The sequence below is a fragment of the Callithrix jacchus genome, chromosome 17, assembly GCF_049354715.1.
Source record: "Callithrix jacchus isolate 240 chromosome 17, calJac240_pri, whole genome shotgun sequence".
Lineage (NCBI taxonomy): Eukaryota > Metazoa > Chordata > Mammalia > Primates > Cebidae > Callithrix > Callithrix jacchus.
The window spans coordinates 28,779,181-28,792,571 of record NC_133518.1 but is presented as its reverse complement, the minus strand read 5'-3'; the positions used below and the strand labels follow the sequence as shown (position 1 = coordinate 28,792,571).

Sequence of the window (13,391 nt, the reverse complement as noted above, 5' to 3'; positions counted from 1 at the left end):
GTTTCACCATGTTGTCCAGGCTGGTCTCAAACACCAGGGCTCAAGTGATAGGCCTGCCGCGGCCTCCCAAAGTGTTAGGATTATAGGCGTGAGCCACATGCCTGACTGTACTCTTATATTACTGCTGTTTTCTACATCCTTCACTCTCAAAACCTCATTCCCTGACAAGATTACTCATCTTTGAGTTGAAAAAAAAATCCATTAACGCTTTCACTGCAGAAAATCCTCTAGGCTGTTCCTACCAAGGAACTTAATGATCAGATATTCAAATACATGTGATGAGAATACATGAAATTTATAGATGAACTACCTAACCTCCTTTCAAAAGCCATTGACTTTATCCTGCATAGGCAGTTTATATGTCTGATCATCTAATTTACCAAAAAATATATTTTTTCAAATATTTGATCATAATTTTTTATCTTATCTTTCCAGTATTTAAATTATGCATATGTTACCTCTTTTGATATTGTCCACAGTTCTTCAGTGTTCTGGGTTTTTGAGATTCTTTTTCCTCTTTGTGCTTCAATTTGGGAAATTTCCATTTAAATGATGTTAAAATGACCTGATTCTTTCTTCAACTATGTCCAGTAGCTAAACCTGTTGAAGACATTCTCCAGTTTTGTTAGTTTTCCATTTACAGTATTTCCTTTTGTTTCTTTTATTAATAGTTTCTATCTCTTTGCTGACATTATGAATTTGGTATTGCATGCTGGTTATTTTTCCATTTGAGCTCATAACATATAAATCGGTAATTTTAAATTTCTTGTATGATAATTCCAATTTTTGTATCAGATCTGATTCTAGTTCTGATGATCACTCTGTCCCTTCAGGCTGTCCCTTTCTTATATTTTAGTGTGCCTTGTGATTTTTTTGTTGAGAGCCACATATTATGTATTTCTGATAGGTACTGAAGTAAACAGGCCTTTTGTGTGAGGATTTATGTTAATCTGACCTGGAGTTGGGCTGTGTTTAATGATTATTATAGCTGTAAGTTCCAGAAGCTTCAGATTCTTCTAGAGTCCTTGTTTTTGTCCTCTCTCTTGCCTTTGTGGCTCCATTTGTATTGCTACTCAGAGTCTGGATCTTGCAGTTCTTTCAGCTGTAATCAACTGAAAAAGTATATTGATATGGTGGTAAAGTATGAAGGAGAGGAGGTGTTCTATAATCTTATAATTAAGTCTCTGTCTTTCAGTGGGCCTATGTCTCAGGGGTGTGGCCTTCACAAGTATTTTTGTCCCTTTTCCCTGATAGAGGACCCCCACATCACCCCACCCCTCCTTCTCCTACTATACTCTAGTCCTAGTGCCCTACTATGTTTGTTTTGGTTTTCCTTTTGTTTCTTTTAGGTTAGACAGGAAGTCTAGGGAGTGAAGTAGGGTGAAAATCCACTCCACCAGGTAGAATATGGCTTCAGTATTGCCCTATACAGTAGTCTTCACTTATTTGTAGCTGATATGTTCCAAGACCACCAGTGGGGATGCCTGAAACCTCAGATAATACTAAACTCTATATATGCTATGTTTTTTCCTATAAATATATACGTGTGATAAGGTTTAATTTCTGCATTAGTACAGTAAAAGATTAACAATAACTAATAATAGAAAAATCATAACAATATACTGTAATGAAAGTTATGTGAATGTGATTTCTCTCTGAAAATATCTTTATACCATACTATACCACAGATAACAAATCATGAAAAGCAAAACTATGGTTAAGGGGGGAGACTACTTTACCCTTGGAGTGTAGGCTTTTGTTACAGAGAAACAGCTCGGAGGGTTACACTGTTGCTACTCTTTCCAAGCCTTTCCAGGGCCACAAGCGGGGGTTTCTCAGCTCCTTACCCTGAGAACCTGCTAGGATTCTGAAGGAGAAAGACCTCAAAATTATGGGAAGAAGTATTTAATACCCCTATGATTGGGGCTTCAGTGTTCTCACTGTCACATTAGTCCATACTTGACTTCTAGTAATTCTTCACATTTACTGGTGAAGTAGGTGTTGCCACTCTTTTTACTACAGTGGCTTCTGCTGTATCTCTCTAGATGAACATGTCTCCAGATCTCAGGGTGCGGTTTACTCTGAAACTTCAGTTCTCTCATAGATCCAAAAAAGTCATTGATTTTTAGTTTGTCTAGCTTTTTCTCATAGGGATGGGAAGGGTGACTTCCAAGCTTTTTACACACATCAAAAACAAAATTGCCACAAATTTAGTTATAGATCTAATTGACTCTTATTTTGAATTCATGACTTTAGGCATCCTCCAATTCTACAAAAATAGAACAAGAGCTCACCCTGGGCAATGATAGGACAGTGAGTTTTGTCAAATAGGGACAAAGAAACAGAACTGTAGAAAATAAAAGAGCTGACTGAGCCCATACCTATAATCCCAGCACTTGAGAGGCCAAGGTAGGAGGGTCACTTGAGGCCAGGAGTTCAAGACCAGCCTGGGCAACATAGTGAGACTTCATCTCTACAAAAACAAAAATAAAAAAATTAGCCAGGAATAGTGGCATGTACCTGTGGTCATAGCTACTCAGGAGGTGGGAAGATGACTTGAGCCCAGGAATTCGAGGCTGTAGTCAGTTATGGTCATGCTGCTGTACTCCAGCCTAGGTGACAGAGCCAGACTCTATCTAAAAAAAAAAAAAAAAAGATTAAAAGCTGATTGGTTAATGTCAGATTACTTTTTATGTAAGAGTTAAAGCAGATGAGTCTTCCTTAAGCTGACCCAGGTAGACTGGGATCTCCTGTTTTCATGAAAAATTGGTCTGTTTTGGGATATGTCTGCTTCTATAAAATTTCAATATGATTATGTGGCATTTAGCATGAGTGACTCCATTCGATTTGGTCTGGTTTGTTGGAAACTAATGTGGAAGCTCAGTCCAAAACAATGGCCTCCAAAATTTTTGTTTAACATATGTCAGATTGGACAAACAAGTCTACAAACTAAAATAAAATCCCAGGCTGGAAATGATGGCTCATACCTTCAATCCCAGTACTTTGAGAGGCTGAGGTGGGAGGATCACTTAGGGCCAGGAGTTAAAAATCAGCCTGGACAACATAATGAGACCCCATCTCTACAGAAAAAGAAAAAAAAAATTGGCCAGACTTGGTGACACACACCTATAGTTCTAGCTACTCAGGAGTCTGAGGTGGGAGGATCCCTTGGGGCAGAAGGAGTTCAAAGCTGAAGTGAGCTATGATCATACCACTGCACTCTAGCATAGGTGACACAGTGAGACCCTAAATCTCTAAAAGATAAAATGAAATCTCATTTTTTGCCTTTCAGGTTGACAAATATTAAGATTGATAATAATATTCAGTATCAGAGAGAGGGAAGAAATGGGCGTTCTCATATTGTGCTAATGGGAACCTAAATGGGTATTGCGTTTCTTGAAGGCAATTTCACACTATCTGAGCTTAAAAGGCATAACCCCTTTGTGGCAGCACTTCTACTTGTCAGCTGTAGGAATCCATCCTATAGACAAGCTCACACAAATGTGAAAATATATGTACAGGGTATTCACTAAATAATTTTCTATAATGGCAATACACTGGAAACAATACAAAGTTCTATCAGTTCAAGAATGGTTTAGAAAAAACTATGATTTATTTATTCCATGGCTATTATACAGCCCACTAATAAAGTAGATAGATTAATAAACTAAAATAGTAACATGTTCATAATGTATTGCTATATTAAAAATCAAGTTATAGAGTAGTATGTAAATATAATATTATCATGGTAAAAACAAAGCAAGTACTACGTGTGCCTGGGGGATGAGGGTAAGTAACAGAAATAAGTACTTGTATCTCCTTAGAAAAATGTCTACAAGTGTAGATATTAAATTCTAGCAGTCAATAGCTTCTCCTCTAGCAGAGAAGGGGAAACTTCCATTTTAAAGGAAACTAATACATTTTAAAACAATTGTGGATACTTTTTGTGATTGAAAACATGCACACACAAATCAATCAGGTTTGATTCTTTGATTAAAGAGAAAGCTGTCTGGGAAAAGACAGCAATAGCCTTTAGTTCATGTTTCTAAGTAATTCTAGGAATCTTAAACAAGTTGCATTTTTGCCTGAGTAAAAGACCTCATAGGAATTTAGCAGGAAAAGAAAGTCACTTTTCTGCCAGTGGAATGGGTTGGTGAATCTTGGCATGTGTAAAACTGAGAGCACAGACTGTGTCTATTTTATGTATCTTTGTCACTCTACTGTCTATACCATGTTGGACACTTAGCAGGGTCTCAGTATATATTGGTTGAGTTAATTATGTAAAAATATGACAATGTCTCTGTGACAAATTACTGTACTATGTGCAATAGGGAAATCTGGCAAGCAGTTAATAGGAAGTTTCTCTGTTCTTTTTTTTTTTTTTTTGAGATGGAGTTTTGCTCTTGTTGCCCAGGCTGGAGTGCAATGGCACAATCTTGGCTCACCGCAACCTCTGACTCCTGGGTTCAAGTGATTCTCCTGCCTCAGCCACCCAAGTAGCTGGGATTACAGGCATGTGCCACCATGCCCAGCTAATTTTTGGTATTTTTAGTAGAGACGGGGTTTCACCATGTTGGCCAGGATAGTCTCGATCAGTTTCTCTGTTCTTAATAAGTATTCTAGAATTTAAATACTGAAGTTACTAGCACCATAGCAATGTTGAAGAAATGAACCAAACCTAGAAAGAATGCTGCTTACTGACAGAATCTTTCTCAAACTGAAATAGCAGTGAAATTGCATGGGCAATTTTCTCTCTGCTAGCTCATAAAAAGGACCAGAGACTCAGGCAATGACCTAAAAGTACACCATTTTAGCTTTAATTTTTGCCCATAGTTATGATTTCTTGGGGTTATCACAGGTTGTAGCATTTGCCCACAAACTATTGATATTAAAAGAGAAAGAAGAGACCAGAATTTATTAAGCATCTCTTACCTACTCATTGAGGAACTAGGCACATGGTACCTAGTCTAGTGACACTAGTCACTCAGCATATGGCACCTCATTAAATCTCACAACAAGCTTGTGAAGTGTTGTCATCATCTTACACTTCCAGATGGGGAAACTAGAAGTTGGACCACTTGGATAACTTGTCTCAGGACATGCAGCCAGAAAGTGGCAGAGCTGGGATTTGAATACAGATGGGCCTGGCTCCAAATGCCATACTTGTCTCTCAGGCAACCAACCTGGAATAGTTGGCTTTGACATGCCTCACTTATATTGACATGAGAGAAGTCCCTGTAGAAGACTCCTAAGGGCTTGATTACAAAGAACTAATTAGTCTGAACCATCCCATCTGTAAAACTAATCCAGAGATTTTACACCCATATGTAAGATCCCCACCCCATCTTTAACTTCTACAAGCCCTGGGGAAATGACTAAGTATTACCGAACAGGGCTCTCAAAATCTTGAGTAAACACAGGTGTGCTGTACAATTCTTTGAACCCATCCCAGGATGCAGATACCCCCATACTGAGACAAATCGCAGTCTCAGTGAAGAACTGCTTACGAGGTCATCATCAGTGATACGGAGACGGTCACTTGTTATAAACACCCTCATGGAATAAAGCTATTCGTTTATTTTTCCATAATATTTGCTAACTCAGATGAAACGATTTTCATCTCTATTTTCACCACAGCAGAAAGTTAACATGCCAGAGTGCTGCAGCTTTCAGCATGTTTAGGCAATGTTTGAGTCCTTCTCTCGTGTATCTTATGCCTGGGGTTTGGCCTCCATTTAGAGTACATTAAATGCTACATCTATTTATTGTCCAGTTTTTTTCTCATAGGGATGGGAATGGTGACTTCCAAGCTTTTTACACACATCAAAAACAAGATTGCCATAAATTTAGTTATAGATCTAATTGACTCTCATTTTGAATTCATGACTTTTGGTATCTTCCAATTCTACAAAAATAGAACAAGAGCTCACCCTGGGCAATGATAGGACAGTGGGTTTTGTAAAGTGGGGACAAAGAAACAGAACCATAGAAAATAAAAGAGCTGACTGAGCCCTTACCTATAATCCCAGCACTTGGGAGGTCAAATTAGGAGGATCACTTGAGGCCAGGAGTTCAAGACCAGCCTGGGCAACATAGTGAGACCTAATTTTTACAAAAACAAAAATAAAACAATTAGCCAGGCATAGTGGCATGTACCTGTGGTCCTAGCTACTCAGGAGTGGGAAGATGACTTGAGCCCAGGAATTTGAGGCTGTAGTCAGTTATGGTCATGCCGCTATACTCCAGCCTAGGTGACAGAGCCAGACTCTGACTATAAATAAAAGCTGATTGGTTAATGTTGGATTATTTTTTTATGTAAGAGTTAAAGCAAAGGAGACTTCCTTAAGCTAACTCCTGGGGCCCTACATGCTGGAATGCTTCATTTCTCTCCTCCTGCTGCTTGCTTTTCTCTCCTCCCATAGCTTTATATATCTTTTACACACCAATTAAATCCACTCTTATTTCTCCAGCCTTCATTTCTCCAGTGAGATATCCAACAGACATCATCATATCTCCAGTCAGATATCCAACAGACATCTTTGTAACAGAGCTGCAGAGAAGAATTCTTGATTCCTGCATTCATCTCAAACCTATTCCTCCCTGGCGCCATGAATTCAGTTTTCTGTCTCAGTAAACATCACCACCAAACCTGAATATTTTACTGGTTTCCTGCCTTCCCCTCTGCCTATATCTAATCCTTCTTCAGTAAGCTTTCAGGTTCTGCCTTCAAAACATCTCAAATTGATTCACTTTAATCTCATGATACTGCCAACATTAATCCGCCAATCTCTTGCCTCAACTACTTTAAGTTGCTCTTCTTGCTTCTATCTGTTTCTCATATGGCAGCCAGAATGATAAATTTAAAACATAGAAAATATTAATCTTTTGCTTCAAATCACTCAATGTTTCCCAGTTGTATTTTACCAATGGTCTATAGCACTTGCATTATCTAGCTCCTACCGATCTCTACTACCTCACCTTGTATGTCTCTTCTAACTTGTGGCCCCACAGTCATGTTGTCCCCCTATTCCTTGAACACACCAAGCTTATTCTCCCTGGGGTTTCCCTTGCTGCTTCTCAGGTTTCACCCCCAGACTTTCCATGGAGTCTTGCACATTATTTAAGTCTAAGCACAAATGTTATTTTCTCAGTGGTTCTATGTCCATCCTAAAGTAGTTATGGTTTATTTTATCACCCTCTTACAATATCCTGTTTTATTTTCTTCATATCACTTAAATTATCTAAAATTAATTTGTTCGGTTGTTTATTTACATGTTTATGTGTGCTTTACTCTGTAGAATAACACCTCCACATGAACAGGGAGCTTTTCTCTTTTTTTCAGGACTGTATCTCCAGAGCTAATTTTTTAAAAACTGAAATAGTAGTAGATGCTGCCTGTGTAATTTTCTCTCTGCCAGCCCACAGAATAATAGATAACTGAATCACAAAATAACCTAAAAGTATACAATTTTAGTTTTTAGTTTTAAAAAAGGGGGTCTGAATTAGGATTCTGAATCAGAATCGGACTAGCATATCGTAGGGTTCAATAAAAGTTGGTTGACTATGGAGTGCACAATTGCTTGAACATGATTACAAAAAAGTGAAATGCTGCCTTCAACTAACCTGAGGCTATAATTATGATAAAAGAACACTGTGATGATTTTAAGAAGCATTCTAACTAAATGACAAATTCTGGCTTATATTAAAAATTTGCATTACATTGTGTCATAACTTACTGGATCATTGATATATCATCTGGACGTTGTGAAACGTTCTCCACTTGAATTCATCCAAAGAAGAATAGTATGGAGGAAATCTGCTTTCCTAATTGTGACTAACTACCCTTACTGAACATTCCCATTTGATTTTCATCACTTCAGATGTCTAACTTTAGGAATTATTTTCTAAAGTGCTGAGATGGCCAAATAAGGGCTGCCCTGATTAGTGACCTCCATTTCTCCTTCAAAATAATCCCTCGCAGTTAGTTAAATTGGACCCTGGCAATCCTGGCTTCTAGCCAATGAGTCAGTAGAAAAGAGGGCTGATTGCCTTTGAACAGCACCTTTCTTTAGCAGAGGTTCATGATGAGGACCCTGATCCCTTTTGGTAGGGGTAGTAACATCCTTTTGCTCCTTCTCTTTCCCCTTTCACACAGTAATATATTATGTATTCTCATCACTATTCACAAATGTTGTCTGAAAGCAAAGATGCAGAATGCCAACACTCAATAGAAGCTTGAGGTTTTCTTTTGCCTCCTAAGGAGAACTTCTAAATAGAGGCATTTTATAAACAGCTTTCATGTTCTTTTAGAGAGGAAATTGGAGAAACTGGCTGGCTGAATGAATATGAAACAAGGAGCTGTACGAAAGCTTTTTCATCTGATAAATTGTGGGTGAACCTGAAGAAGCAGGGGAGACAGTGGTTCTTTTATTATCTGCAAACTGAGCCAGAGGCATGTCAAATGGCCTAGGGTATCTTCTTCAAATTGAAGTGGTTATTCTTTAACTCTAAATTAAAGAAAAGCAGCAATATAAAATTAAAAACAGTCTCGATAAGTTGCAAGGAGGAGTCATTAATTTATTTTCACTAAATTAAATTGGGCAAAGTCTTTTGCAGGTTGTAAGAAATTTATTTCAGAAGTTTATGTCAACAAAGAGTGCAAAATGAGTTCAGGTCAGATTCCACATAGATTTGGAAGAAGGAGAACATATAAATCATAATGAATGAAGTAGGGAAAGATTTCCTGAGAAGTCACAGCAGTTAAATTCTTTGGGTTATTTTTCCGTCTGGAAAGGAAAATGCAAGATGACTTACACCTGCAAGGGAGTTAGGCTATGCTGTTTGTTCTTGAGACTCAGGAAAGTCAAAATCTCATTTGAGCTTAGTTAAGGTTTGTGTATTTTTTAGGACTAAAACATGTAAAGTTGTGGAAATTCAGAGTTAGAGAGGTCTTTGGGGATCTTCTACTCAATTTATAGATGAGGACACATGTCTATGTTTAGAAGGATACATGTCCCAAAGCTAAAAGTGAAGTTCATCTTAGGCTTACACCACTCTCCTTAAAATCACTCTCTCTCTCTTTTAAATCTTTCTCTCTCCCTTCTTCAACTTGGAAATTCCAAATCTAATTGAAATTATATAGAAAATGATAATGGGCTGCACTTCATGTCATAGTTGGAAACACATCACCAATTACCAAATGAAAAACAATTAGGAAGACAAAGTACAACAGAATAACTTACATCTACTTAGACAAATTTTCATGATTGCTTCTGTTTTATGTATCAAGCTATTCCTTTATTTTCCAGAAGTTTCCAAATGAAGATAGTAAAAAGAGCTTTGGTATGATTTGATGATGGTAATTTAAGTTCTATTTTAATTTCTATTCCTCAAGTCTCTACCACTCCACTCCCAAGGTCAAATGCCACCTACTTGAATTCTACCTCTGTGTACTCAAAGAGAAGCTGGAGAAAATGAAAGTTCAGGCATACAGATCTACTGCATCTGGAATACTTGGACACTGGTATCTTAATTTGCAAGTCATTAAGGAAATATTTTAAAGTATTGTGAGTCAGATGATGTCTTTCTTAAAAGATGATGACCTCAGAAGTATCCCCTAAGACTTAGGCCCACCATCACTGACATCAACTGAGAAAAATAAAAATTCCTTTTCTTTTTTTTTAAAAAAAAAAAAAAAACCTCATACTCTATTTTTTTTTTTTTGAGATGGAGTTTCACTCTGTCACCAGGCTAGAGTGCAATGTTACGATCTCAGCTCACTGCAACCTCAGTCTCCCAGGTTCAAGTGATTCTCTTACCTAGCCTCCTCAGTAGCTGGGACTACAGGCATGCACCACCGTGCCCAGCTAATTTTTGTATTTTTAGTAGAGATAGGGTTTCACCGTGTTAAGCCAGGATGGTCTTGATTTCTTACCTCGTGATCTGCCTGCCTCGGCCTCCCAGAGTGCTGGGATTACAGGTGTGAGCCACTGCGCCAGGCCCCTTCTTTTAAGAAAAAGAAAAAATACTAACTCTCTTTACAAGAAAACAAGCTACTTGTACAAAAAGTGCTGTCTTGCATTAATTATAGTAGTGAACATTGGAAACTACCTTAATATCCAACAATAAAGTAGTGATTAAGTAAGTCACGGCATATAATCTACACAAAATGCATGCAAAGATCAAAAGGGATCATTATGGAAACTGCAGCAATATGGAAGTGCTTATTTAATAATTATACATTAAAGTATCTACAATATTACAGGACTCTTCTGGGTGATAGAAATAAAGGAGCATCTCAAATAGCTTGCAATACACTAAAGGAATTAGACATAAATAAGCATTTCAGGAAGAAATTATGATGAAGACAAAGGTGTGGTGGTGTGTTCTAGGAGCTCTAAGCCATTCAGTATGACTAGGATGAAAGAGACAGGGGGGAGACAGAGAGGCATGGAGGGACCAAATTAAAGGGGACTTGGAATTTATTCTGTATATAAAGAGTTGTCTTTTTGTTTGTTTGTTTGAGGCAGAGTCTCGCTCTGTGGCCCATGCTGGAGTGTAGCGGTGCAGTCTAGGCTCACTGCAATCTCTGCCTCCCAGGTTCAAGTGATTCCCCTGCCTCAGCTTCCCAAGTAGCTAAGACTACAGGCAGGCACCACTATGCACAGTTAATTTTTTATATTTAGTACAGATGGAGTTTCACCATGTTGGCCAGGATGGTCTTGATCTCCTGCCCTCATGATCCACCCGCCTTGGCCTCCCAAAGTGCTGGGATTACATGCATGGGCTACCACCAAGAGGTTGCCATTTTAAGTTTGAACTGGATATAATACATGACTAATCTATGTATACAGTTATGTTTTCTTTAATTCACTGAATACATTCACAATTATATACTCATTAATTCATTTGTTTGTTCATTTAATTTAAGGATCACTTTCTGAGTTTGTATTCACTCTGATGAAGACAAGTGATATAAAAATAAACAAAATATGATCTCTATCTCTGATCCCTAACAATCTAGTGGTAGGATACTGTCATCTAAGAAAATACTAATACAGTGTGATAAGCACGTCAAAGGAACCCTCTACAACGTGCACAAAAACAAATGCTTTGACAGAGAGTGGACACAATGGCTTAGATAGTCTTAACAGAGAACGACTACAAGTCTGGAAAATAAAAATTTCAACCAAGAAAATTTAATAAAGGAAATTGGCTAACCAGGTCTGGAGAACTAAAAAGGCACAATGGGCACATTGAGGTTTCACAGAGGCAGTAACTTTGCATCTCCGTAGGTCTGAGTAAGCAAAAGGAAGAGATTGGTATTATCTGCATTTAGAAGCTCGAAGACCTACCTCATAGACACAAGACTCAGACCTCAGGGAAGGGGAAATTAGCCAGTGGTGCTTGTGTTTCTGAGGAAGGTAATGAAACCTGGTTATAACAGTGCCAAGAAGCTGGATACTGGAAACAGCTGCTGCTGTCACGATGCAGGGTCATTGAGGGGTAATGTGAACAGAACATCAAGCAAATAGAAAGGAACGAGTCCCTCCATCCTCTCATGCTTTGTGGTCTTTCTTTAGTGTCCCATACAGAAGAAAACCAAAAGGAATTCTGCTGGCAAAAGACAAAGGTGGTTTGCAGAGTCCCAACCCCAGCATCACAAAACAAGGTAGACAAAGGTGGGTTTAGAGGTGACAGGAAATAGCTTAAACTCAGCCTAAGAGTTTAAAATCTTACAAAGTGAAGAGGCTGGCTTAAGAGAGGGCATTTCAGGCAGAAGGAAACCACATGTGCAAGGACATGACGCCATCCAAGTGCCCAGTGCTCTTGGGAATTACACGTACTGAAGCAGTTGTGGCTGGAATACAAAATAAGTTGGGAAACTATCTAAAAGTATATAGAAAGGGACCCTGTGTCCTGAGGGGCAGGGAATTCCATGTTAAGAGGAAAGCAGGAAAATATTTGTTTTTAAATCTCATTGTATTTTTCTTTTTTAGTAATTCAGGATTTTTTTCAACCTTTAAAACAGATAGGATGTAAGGTTTTTATCATAGAAAAGCAAACAGATAGGATGTAAGGTTTTTATCATAGAAAACAGATAGGATGTAAGGTTAAAACAGATAGCATGTAAGGTTTTTATCATAGAAAAGGAAAGTATCATATTTGATACAGCATAGAACAAAGAGGTCATTGCTTAGATTTTTGAATTTCAAAATAGTTTTTTAAGTCCCTCGGGATACAAAATAGCCGGAGAGTGAGGTCTTTTGGCTTGCAAAAGTCTGACTTTTTTAGAGGAAAGATTGACTCAAACTCCAAAGCTTTATCAAGAGGAGAAATGAAAACCAAAGTCTATTCTAAGTATCCAGGATAGGATATAAGGTGAGTTTCTTTCTCACAGGACAAAGAAGAACCTTCAGCAGCTGAGGAGGAACCAACCACAATGTAAAATTCTAGTATGGTCACCTTACATCCTATCTGTTTTAACCTTACATACTATCTGTTTTCTATGATAAAAACCTTACATCCTATCTGTTTCCTTTTCTATGATAAAAACCTTATATCCTATCTGCACTCCACCTCTGTGTCAAACCTAGGTGGGTTGAAGGAGTGTGTATACAGATATGAAAATGTCCTAAGACATTTAGCAAGAAGTTCCAGAGTAAAAAGTTTATTCTTCAGTTCCCCAGCTGCAGCCTGTTCCAACTACCTGCTCTTCAGAGAGGCCCTGTGTTGACATGGTGTCACAATGGTACCTTAGGATGGGTATAGGTAGTAGATCACGAGACAACATAATGCATTTTAGAATCAGTTTGCTGATTTTAAAGAAAAATCTTATTTGGATTTTTACTAGAATTGCACTGAATCCATTCAATCTCAACCAACTTTATTCTGGCTTCAATTGCTAGGATGCCACTGAATTGCATCTTGATCTTGCAACTGATCTTGTCAAAATCACCAAAAATACCCATATTGTCAAATCCAGTGGCTTTTTCTTCATTCTCATTTTACTTGACCTGTTAACAGTATGCAACACAGATGAGAATGGCCTCCCTTTTTTTGACTAACTTCATGCTCAGAGCTGGGGAAACATCACATAGTCTTGATTTTCTTCCTAACCCACTGAACTCTACTCAGTTTTTATAGTTGGCTCTTTTACTTCTGCCTGACATCTGAAAGTTGGGATACCATATGACCTGGTTTTCAATTTTGTTGTCTACTTCCCTTTGCCTTATTTCTCTTCTGGTCCCATGGTTTTAAATGTTACTATGTGCTAATGAATCCCAAATACACACACACACACACACACACACACACACACACACACACACACTGACCTGAATTTCATTTTGTTTTATCCATTTTCAGCTCACTAGAAAGAAAAAGAATGC

The 13,391-nt window shown here is 38.0% G+C and overlaps 1 long non-coding RNA gene across 24 annotated transcripts in view; it reads right to left on the bottom strand.

Moving 5' to 3' along the window:
• The window catches only part of LOC103788753 (uncharacterized), a 112,968-nt gene that overhangs the window by 55,191 nt on the left and 44,386 nt on the right, over positions 1–13,391 (bottom strand). For 6 of the 24 annotated variants that reach the window (XR_008477344.2, XR_008477342.2, XR_008477353.2 and 3 more), the window contains 5 exons: positions 13,338–13,372; positions 9,935–10,005; positions 2,521–2,636; positions 956–1,112; positions 459–600 (listed from right to left, as the gene is read on the bottom strand). The exons of 2 other annotated variants lie outside the window; for them this stretch is intronic. This is a non-coding gene — a long non-coding RNA (uncharacterized LOC103788753). Of the gene's footprint in view, positions 1–458; positions 601–955; positions 1,113–2,381; positions 2,474–2,520; positions 2,637–9,934; positions 10,006–13,337; positions 13,373–13,391 lie in introns of all 24 variants that reach the window. 16 more of the 24 variants (XR_013528510.1, XR_013528505.1, XR_013528506.1 and 13 more) reach the window with 12 other exon arrangements.